This window comes from Trifolium pratense, linkage group LG6, assembly GCF_020283565.1.
Source record: "Trifolium pratense cultivar HEN17-A07 linkage group LG6, ARS_RC_1.1, whole genome shotgun sequence".
Lineage (NCBI taxonomy): Eukaryota > Viridiplantae > Streptophyta > Magnoliopsida > Fabales > Fabaceae > Trifolium > Trifolium pratense.
Window position 1 is genome coordinate 42067691 of NC_060064.1, and position 11650 is coordinate 42079340.

Consider the following 11650-nt stretch of genomic DNA (forward strand, 5'->3'; position numbering starts at 1 on the left):
CCAAAACTCATTTCCCCTAAGTTGTAACATATTTTTTCAAAGTAGTTTTCTACATACTTCCCCTTCCCTCCACCTTATACTGCATCTCAGCTCCTAACCCTCCTTTTTTATTACCTAGCTATTAACTCATGTTTAAAATAGTGCTAACTTCTGTTTTTGTATACAAACCCCATAAGTGAGCATTTCTAACCCCTTCCAATTGATCATACTCCTTTCCATGGTATTACTCCTTGTGTTCATTAATAATTTCTACAAAAGTATGCATAACATGGTTACATACCCGAGGAGAGAGTCCAAGGAGTATATGTTCTAGCTACTAATTCCAATTCAAAGTTCAACACTTATTCAATTCCTGAATACTCAAGCCATATCTGAACAGTCCCCAACCAGAACATATGCAACTTTTCACATCTACGAGCAAAACGGAAGGTGAAGGCAAAAAGCAGATGACAAAAGGATACGAGAACTCGCAAAGCAATGGTAGACAGCAAGACAACAACACAACCATACAAATAGAAATTAGACAACCATACAACTTGCAGGAAATTCAACCGCACCATAAATCCACCCACATAATGACTTTGTTATATAAAAATAAAAAATAAATCACTTGCTGATCTAAGCCTTGTTGTATAGTCATGTTGGTATATATATATATATATATATATATATATATATATATATATATATATATATATATATATATATATATATATATACACACATGGTATTTCAATATCACTTGCCAAATCAAAATTCAAATTTGGAAATTAGAATAAAATAACGTATAGTCAACCTCTTCTTAATTCAAGAAAATCATATGCACACACCGTTATTAAGCATAAAAAATGAATGGACTAAAATTTGCCTAATTCACCTAAAACAGTTATTATGATAATAAAAATACCTAATCTGAACATCTAACTTTTACGCATATAGAAAATAAAATGAAAATGAATAACGGAAATAGAATACGTATGGAATTGTGAGGAAGAATTACACTTGACCTAGCCAGCCATGTGAGCACATCTCGATCTTGTGGGTTCACCATGAACTACTTATGAGAGGGAATCATGAAGTCGGTTCACATAATAACGGCGATGCGGTGCGGTGGCATTTTGGGGGAATTTCCTGCATGGCAAAACCCCTGTTTTGGGGGAATTTCCTGCATGACAAAAGTGATGATTTCAGTGACATTTTTAAAACCAAGAGGAATTGAAAAATTAAACACAGCCACAATGACAACCTGCTATCACAACATACACCAGTTTTCATGCAGAATTTTTCAGTTTAGCAAAGTAACAGAATAAAACCTGTCCCAAGTAACTTACTGAGTTTAACTTCATTCAGCCAATATGCATTCTACGGTTGTTCCTGCATTTGAACAGGTTAGATCTCATCTAGCACATATGAACTCGAAGCATGAGTTATAGAAATAATCAGCAAACAAACACCAGAACCCCAACACTACTTAAGAATAATTTGTTTCAAGGTAGTAGGTGGCAGCAAAATAATTCAAAGTCAATGCATGAACAGTTCAAACAAATGAAAGATAAGAATAGTTACATACAATAAATGAGAAGCACAAGAAGTTTCTAAGTGTAGGGAGGGACCAACAATTACACTATTCACCTATGAAGCAATACCTTTGATACACCCTCGACAACTTTAATTCCTCTAATGTGAAATCAACTGCCTATGGGACTTAACTATTTCAATAGATAGGCATCGAAATACAGATCTGATATATATATATATATATATATATATATATATATATATGTAGTCAAAGTTGAGCAACACTAAGAAACAATTTTGGCTGCACATTTAGTTGTTTGACAAGGTTATCTATCTATCTATCTATGCTAGCTTCACTTGCAGCAACAAAAATGAGTATTTGGTCTCTAGCTTCATGTGATTGGATTCAATTTATCTTCGTTGTCTTTCCCATGGCCTTATAAAATCTTCCTCCTCAAACATATATCTAGAAACCAATATCTCAATCCCCAGCCTCTACAACCAGAAGTGGAATAAGAATCTATTGTGAAAAAGTAATGTGAAAACCTACATAACGAGTTGAAGATACTGCATTCAACACATGAAAGATTCAAATTACATTAACAAAAAAATAAATCACAATTTTTTTTCAAAGTTCACAGGTTAGCATTTTGAAATAATAAATTTCTAACTTAAAACAAACTATTCCGGGTTTGACCAGGTTCATTCTAGGCTATTAGAAAACGCTTCTAGTTTATTCATTGGGATGATCGGGTCGAGTTGTAACAATGTACTTATACTCTAATAGCTTACTAACTGATATAAGTATTCTATCTCAGTTAGTAAGCTAAAAGAAATGGATACAATTCATAGTCACGGTACAGATCACCAAATGAAACAAATGAAAGCACAACAACACAAATGATTGTAACAGATGGCAATTAATGAAAGGACAGCAGATTCTAATTCTCCATTATTCTTCTAATTTAGGAGAAAAATTCTTATTATTTTTATATCTCAAATGGCTGGAAAAAAGAGAGAGAAAATAATAACAAAAGAAGTGGAAAATCAACACAATAAAAAAGTGCCAAACCATTGTTGTCCAGAACTCCTCGTCCTTGGGGAGTGCCAAACCAAGCTGACAGATAGACAACAACTCCAACGCTATCCTAAATCCCAAGACAAATACACACATTAATACGTTGACTTCCCTGTAACACCCACACAGAAATGACCGGTTTAACAGAAAGTATGACAAACCTCTTCCTGCCACAAATTCCATTGCAAACCACACATTTGCAGGTTAACTTTTCCCTGGAACATCCACACAGAAAACTCAAAGGAACTGACCAAAATAGATGCTGAGTATCAAAACAAAGACTGAAATGTAAAGAGTCTTAAAAGAGATGACATGACTAAAGTCTGCAGAAGATGATGATTCATTGAAACAAATTTCCATCCTTGTAATACAGACGAGTCCTTAGAGCACTGTAATGAAGAGGGTATTTTTACAGGAGTATCAGCACAACCATCATAAATCCCAAATAATGATTTATTTTTTTTGACAATAAATCACAAATAATAAATTAAAAAAACATAAAATAAAAAAGAAACTAAACAGTAAAAGAAGGGCAAAGAGTTGTTCCAGAAGTCGTCTCTCCAGAAAGTTAACATGTACAATATGAAGATAATGTAATGTAACCAAGTTGTCGAAAATTTTCATCTTGGGAAGAGAAATGATTTATTTCATCTTGAGAAGAACCGAGAAACATGGATGCAGAAATGATCAAATACAAGTTTAGATCATCAAATTGATGCCATCAGCAGTTTAAATATATAACACAACCAGCAAAACATGATGGTTCGTGTGTGTACTCGTTAATTTGTTCACAGGATGATACGCTATAATAAATAGTTGATAATTAAACACAAGAATAAAGAAAGTAGAGTAAAATAGTTATCCAAACCAAGTCAATGATCAGAAGATCATAGTTACAAAGAGTGCCCCACAAGGTTGTTCAAATTTTTTGCACTGTAAGATTATAGGTGAAAAACTTAAGGCTAAACTTGTCAGTTATATAACCACCAACCCTCACCGCACATCAATAGGCTTACCAAGAAGACAGGACACTAAAACAACATAAGAGAATATCTTGATGCTCCATGCTATGAAGAAAGTTAATATCTTGACAACCAATGCTGCAGAAAAACACATTCACAGTTCAATTCGTTTATCTTGCATCGAAGCCAAGAAAAAAGGAATAATGAAGAAGAACTCACAGATGAAATTTGATTTTTATACTCTAATTTACTAACTGAGATAGGTATTCTGAGATAGGTATTCTATCTCAGTTAGTATGCTATTAGAGTATAGGTAAAACACAGCCAGGAAATAATTGAAGTCTATCTCAGTTAGTATGCTATTAGAACAGGAAATAATTGAAGTGTATCTCATTAGTATGCTATTAGAGTATAGGTAAAACACAGCCAGGAAATAATTGAAGAAGATAAAAGAAATGGATAGAATTCAGTCACGGTAGAGATCACCAAATGAAAGCACAACACAAATGATTGTGACAGATACCAATTTAGGAAAGGACAGCAGATTCAAATTCTCCATTATGCTTCTAATTTAGGAGAAAAATTCGTATTGTTTTTATATCTCAAATGACTGGAAAATAGAGAAAGAAAATAATAACAAAAGAAGTGGCAAATCACATAATAAAAAAGTGCCAAACCAAGTTGTCCAGAACTCATTGTCCTTGGGAATGCTAAACCAAGCTGACAGATAGACAAATACACACATTAATAGACTAACTTCCCTGTAACACCCACACAGAAATGACCGGTTTAACAGAAATTATGATGAACCTCTTCCGGCCACAAATTCCATAGCAAACCACACATTTGCAGGTTAACTTTTCCCTGTAACATCCACACATAAAACTAGATGCTGAGTATTAAAACAAAGACTAAAATGTAAAGAGTCTTAGAAGAGACTACCAAATTAAAGCCTGCAGAAGATTATGATTCATTGAAAAAACTTTCCATCCTTGTAATACGAATCCTTAGGCCACTGTAATGAAGAGGATATTTTTATAGCAGTATCAGCGCCACCATCATAACTCACAAATAATAATAATAATAATAATAATAATAATAATAATAATAATAATAATAATAATAATAATAATAATAATAATAAACTAAACAGTAAAAGAAGGGCAAAGAGTTATTAAAGAATATCGCTTTCCAGAAAATTAAGGTGTACACTATGAGGTAACCAAGTTACCGAAAATTCTACATCTTGGGAAGAGAGACGATTTATTTCTTACAAACTTCAGCACCCAAAAACTTCAGCACCAGCTTGTACACTATCAAAGAACAATTATTCAGCTCAAATACATATACATATAAGTAAAACCTGACCAATTATATCTCATTCTTGCCCAAGCTTACAGAGAAGAATCAACAAACATGGATGCAGAACATGATGGAACGTGTACTCGTTAATTTGTTCATAGCATGATACACTATAACAAATAGTTGATAAAAAAACACAAGAAAAAAGAAAGAAGAGTAAAATAGTTACCCAAAGAGTGCCCCACAAAGTTTTTCAAATTTCTTGCACTGTCAGGTTATAGGTCAGAAACTTAAGGCTCAACTTTTCAGTTATATAATCACCAACACTCACTGCACATCAATAGGCTTACCGAGAAGACCTGACACTAAAACAACACGGAGAACAAATGAAGTGTACAAACTTGATTGCGAGATACTACATAAAACATTATTATTCTTTTTAAACACACTACACTGTAATCAACAGTTACACGTTTCAATTCACAATTACCTGTTACTCAATTAGAATGACTACAGCATGTTGCCAAAAAAATTAAATGCAAAACAGTGTTTTGAAAACACCTATATGTGATTGTGTGAAATTCTTGAGATTCTGAGAAAAGCATATCAATACGGAAATCCCTAACAAGCGAAAAAGAAACAAGTACAGAAAACCCTGATATCAAGCGAAAAAGAATTAGTGAAGACATAGATTTTAACAGAGATTAGGAAATCAAAACTTAAAGCTTGGGGAGGGAAAAGTGATGTAGTCTAGAATCATAAATGCTTCATACTCGCGTTCGTGCTACAGATACACAAAAACTACAACACTCTCCCAAAACAAATACACATGTAAGCCAAAAATTACCTGTTTTATCCCAAGGCTGTATGAAAAAGTATGTAAACCTCTGCCTGCCACCGGTTCCGCACATTTATTGGCAAAAAGGAAAGCAGGTGAACTTCTCCCCTGTAAAACCTACACAAATAACATAAAAGAACTGCAGAAGTAGATACTAAGTAAACTAGCTGAAATGTAAAGATTCATAGAAGATATGATCAGATTAAAGCATTCAGAAGATGATCATTCACTGGAAAAAAATTTCATCCACTTCTCACATCATGTACCCATATGACCCAATTTTCGATTCCTCCTAAATACAGTAAAATGAAGCAGATATCTTTTTAGCAGCATAAATCACATATAACAATAAATATAACAAAATAGTACGAGATTAACTGAAGCCTCGCCCAAAAAAGTTAAGTTAGACCCAACAAATAGATGATCATAAGAAACAACATCTAAGGTTACGGTGGAGACGAATGCTATGGCCAAGTCACTGATCAACAGGGATTTTACGAAGTTGTCCTGGTTTCTCAAGAATCGTGGAAATTTGACTGTAAGATTACATTGTCAAAAACTTATGTAAGAAAACCTAATGTGTAAAGGAGTACTAGTTTGATAACACAGGGACAACAAAACTCCAGAGAATAAATTATATGAAAATGATTACCAATCAAGAAGAGTGTGATAAAACGAACTTGATTGTTTGATGCTACAAAGCAAGTTATTGCTTCAAACAGACGACATGGCAGAAAATAGATGCAGTTTCAATTCACAATCCAACATTTAGTTATAACCATGTATCAAGTATTGCAAAGCATTTACCATTATCCGATACTAAACTGGAAGCACCCTAAAACAGAAAAATCACATGAGAACTCCAGCATCCTGCCAACAAATTAATAGTAAAACTGATCAAGATATCATGAAATCAAAACCACGTCCTCTACTGCAACACCAAAGACTAAATAAAAAAACCAAGAAATATATGCTATAAGAATCAACAACAAAAAAAAAGATTGATACGAATTATTCTTTTTTTTTACTAAAGACCGCAAATCAAATCTTGAGGCTGCATGCTATGAAGAAAGTCATTATTTTGACAACCCACGCTGCAGAAAAACACGTTAACAGTTCAATTCGTTTATCTTGCATCAAAGTCAAAAAATAAGGAATAATAAAGAACAACTCATTGATGAAATTTGATTTATCTATCTGAAAAAACCGTTATTATCCGTTGAATCAAGAATCGATATCCGGACTTCGGCTCACTACAAAACATATAAACACATATCTTGAATATCCAATGAAGAGTTATATTCAATAATCTAAAAATTTACAAATAATTCTTGATAACCGATCCATTTTTAGAAAAGCGCTATTAAAAGTCTTTTTTAAAATTTTAAAAAAAAATTATAACCTGTTGAGGCGCAAAACCAATTGGGGGCACGAATGGAGATAATTTTTTTCTTAATCATAAAACATATATTTATCATAGAAGTCAAAACAACCAGCCAAGTGATGTACCACATAAGTAGTTATTGCAATATAATCTAACAACCAGCGTTAGAGCTAAGAAAAAAAACGAACCCCAATCCAAATAATAAACAAAACTACCACAGGTTAAAGAATAAAACATGAGCAGAAACAAAATTACCAGAGACAAAAGAAATAATTGATTCCCTGTGGAAAGTGCAGCTTAAAATGCGATAACTCAGCTGAAAAATTGCAAAATGGATAAAACACTGATCCTCAAATGCATATAGATGGCAAACTCCACTCTTCATCAAACAAAACCAGGAAAGAATATAGCAGACATGTAATGCAAATAGTTATGAAGCCAGTTCCCAATATTGAACTCCAAATGAGATAAATGAGACAACACTGCACATGTTCAAGCAAGAGCTTAGCTGGTTTATTCTTATTGGTCACATTATAAGCACAAATGAATCTAACAACTTCAAGAAAGAGTTGAAACTATTTCACTAAAAAACAAAGTAAGAATAGAAAAATAAGAAAATGATTTTTAAAGTTTCCAAAACACACTACCTTGGCTCCAACTTTCATACTTCATGCTTCAAGTATCATATATATATATCTACAATAAAACTAGGATAGTAGCCATATGCTGGCCAAAAAAAACCCAATGCAGTGTTTGACAATCCTAACAAGAATGTTAGAAACAACAGGATAAGCTTCCGACTTAACTAGTGATATTCTACTACGGAATTTTGTGATTTTGTGATATAATTCATACCTTAGAAACTGAATCAATTGAATAGTTATCTCCAAGCCTAGGATCCACCCTTTTTAAGACCTATAGGATTTGACCCATCAAAAAGTACATCATCAAAAAAATTAAACAATAGAAGTGAACAATATAGTTCTTAAATTTTTAATGTAAAATAACAACAAAGCCCTTTTAAATCAGCACCCATTATCACAGCTCCTTTAGCAGAAATCAGTTCATACACAACTCCTTATGATAATAAAAATACATAATCTGAACATCTAACTTTTAAGCATATAGAAAATAAAATGAAAATGAATAAAGGAAATAGAATACGTATGGAATTGTGAGGAAGAATTACACTTGACCTAGCCAGCCATGTGAGCAGATCTCGATCTTGTGGGTTCACCATGAACTCCTTATGAGAGGGAATCATGAAGTCGGTTCACATAATAACGGCGATGCGGTGCGGTGGCAAGAGCAAGGTCAAAAACCCCTGTTTTGGGGGAATTTCCTGCATGAGAAAAGTGATGATTTCAGTGACATTTTTAAAACCAAGAAAATTTATTCCCACAATCAAGAATCGTAATAGATTTTCTTGCCTACACAATCAAGAATCCTAATAGCATAGTTATATATTCAATCTATTATCAAGTATTGATTTTTCAAGAATCGTAATAGATTTTCTTGCCTACACAATCAAGAATCCTAATAGCATAGTTATATATTCAATCTATTATCAAGTATTATTTTTCTTTCAAGAAAAGATGAAACAATTACTGTCAATTGGATTAGTGAAAGCGAAACCCTGAGAATTCAAAATTACCGAGAAGAAGGTGAATACTTTCGAACGAAATCAAAGTTTGCGTCAAGTGCTTTCTCGGTTCCCAAATACGAAACTGAATCGAAATTGATGAATTACAAACAAAAATGTAATAAGCGGTGGTGATTGAAGATGTGGAAAAACGAAACGTTAGGGTTTTTTGTTGTGAGGGGGGAGAGAAGAGAAGAGAACAAAGAGAGCCGTTGGGGGAAACAATTGTATTGAACAATTGTATCAGGCTACCAAAATACTATATATATATAAGAATAAACAAAAAAAAACGTTTTTTTTTTGTGTGGGGGGAGAGAAGAGAAGAGACGATAATAAGAGAGTCGTTGGGACTTCAGGGAACACTTATATATAGCACACACTCATAAATTAAAATAATAATAATTTAAAAGAAAAGAAAAAAAAATACTCACATCACTCAATTATTTTTTTTCTTTAATTTTTTTTAGTTGTGTGAGTGTGGCTAAATATTTATTATTTAGGCTTGTGTCTACTAATTTAAGTATTCCTCTAGACTCTTGAAGGGTGTTTTAGCTTTAAAAAGGTGATTTTTCATTATATTTTTAAAAATCATTTTTATAATAATTTGATTAAAAATAGTAAAATGTTATTTTAAATTCATTTTTTTATAAATAAAAAAAGTGATTTTGACATTCAATAAATTAAATATTTATTTTAAAGATTTTAATTTTTTATGATTTTTATGAAAATATATTTAAAATAGTTTTTTTTTAGAGAATTTTTTGAAATTTTATGATGTAAAATAATTTGTAACAAAATAATGAATTACTTAAAACGACGTTTTAAGAGAAATTGTTTAAACTGATTTTTCATTTAAAGCTTTTATAAAAAAATTCTTTGATAAAAAAAATTAACAAAAAAACAAAACACTACAAAAAAAACATTTTTAAAAAAAGCCAATACAAACAGGTCTGATTCTTAGTTAGTGTGTGTCTTAGAATGCAGAATAGTTTGAGCTAAGGTAATTTTTTAGAAAATTTAAATTCTTTTATATTTTTTTTTGTTTTGATTATTAATTTAATAAATTGCCAACAATTATAAAGAGAGAAAATCGATGGCACAAAATAAATTATGTCGTTCAAAAGTTTGTTGGGTACTACAAAATAAGTTGTGCCTACCCGGAAAAGCGAAAGTTCGTCGAGATTATTTAAAGATGAAAATGAAAACTTCACATTTGAAAATGCATGAAGATTATTTAAAGATTATTTTTGGTATACTCAATTAAAGTAAAATTTAATTTTATCATAATTTATTTCAATAAAAAAATTCCAATTTTTCAAATTCAATATTCTTCTCGTTTTCACATTTATATATTATGTATATTTTATTTTATATTTTTCAAAAATATTTATTTTAACTTGGTATAAATATATCAACGTACATTTTGTTTTTATTTCTACCTTTTCTATAATGTAGTTTAATTTATTTTTAACATAATTTATTTCAATAAATTTAATATTCTCTCCGTTCCTTTTTATTCGTCATTTTGATAATTTAAGGTTACATTTTGTGAATTATACTCATTATCAATTGCTCTTATCTTTTTCAATAAAACTAATTAATGTTATATATTTGAAAAACTAAAGTTTTTTTTCAAAAATTTTTTGGTACATAACATATTAAATTTTTTTTTGTAGATAATATATTAAATTTATTGAAAAGAGAAAGTACATGTGTGCAAAAAAAATAGGATATAAGGTTAATTGAAAACCAATTTTTTTTCTCTATGGTAATTAGCTAAAATAATAATTCTTTCAAGCTTTTTAAAATTAATAAATGTGCATTTAAATAAACATAACGTATAATCATGGATTGTCACAATGATCTAGCTAATATCGTTCGTGAAAAGAAAAAATTGCTACATGTCGTTCCAATTTATTCTCATTATGGGAATCAATCAAGTTTGTTTAAAGATGAAACTAAGGTAACTCATGTGCCCTCTCGGGGTATGTTGACAACTGCATGAATAAAGTCTCATATTCTCATGTCATACTCTATCGACAAAAATTATTAAAATCAACTATCTTATATATCTCAAAAATTATAGTAACTTTTTTATTCGACTTTTACTCATATTTGAAAAACATTATTAGTATCATGTAAAACATAATAGTTTTTTTAATTCTATTAAAATTATATGATATTTTATAATTGATTAATTTATTTTTAGTAAAAATGCGGGTAACGGGTACGGGTATGGGTGTACCTAGAGTATGGGGACGGAGGCAAATGTTGTTATCCACGCGGGTATGGGGATGGGTACTATAGTACCCTACCCATACTCTACCCATTGTCATTCCTAAATTTGATTGACTTTTTATAATTTTAGGGGTGGGTATTTTCCTATTTCCAAATTTCAGAGGGGTATTTGACGAATTTTAAAATTTCAGGGGGGTATTTGACAGTTTACTCAATGATATTGATTTCTTTCAATCTTTCTACTACTCCCTCCATACCACATTATATGTCGCTTTGACTTTTTTACACATATTAAGAAAGATAATTAATGTTGTATGGAAAAGAGAGATTATGAAGACATTTTATGCTTGGGAATATAAAACGACATATATTGTGGTACAAATTTTTTTCACAAAGTGACATATCCTGTGGGAGTACTATGTAATCTTTAGAAAGATAATAACTACTGTATAAATTAATTTGGATTAGTAAATAAAGAAAGAGGTGAAATGATTTTGCAATCATTATTTGTTAATCTATAATCTATAATATGTAATAAGCCAGACATATTTCCCTTTCTCTCTCCTCTCCTCATTCAACCTCATTCCTCACATTTAATGTTTCTTTTACAAAACTTATTCTGCTCTCTCCTTGATTTAATGTTAAATGCATTAATGTCTAATAATCACAGTTTAATGTGCCACGCTCC

General features: G+C 31.1%; 1 long non-coding RNA gene across 1 annotated transcript; it reads right to left on the reverse strand.

Moving 5' to 3' along the window:
* Positions 1 to 913: 913 nt before the first annotated feature.
* LOC123888530 lies at positions 914 to 2897 on the reverse strand. The gene is made up of 4 exons (XR_006802151.1): positions 2758 to 2897; positions 2591 to 2666; positions 1332 to 1374; positions 914 to 1165 (listed from the first exon to the last, which is right to left on the reverse strand). It is a non-coding gene; the product is annotated as an uncharacterized LOC123888530 (long non-coding RNA).
* Positions 2898 to 11650: the final 8753 nt, after the last annotated feature.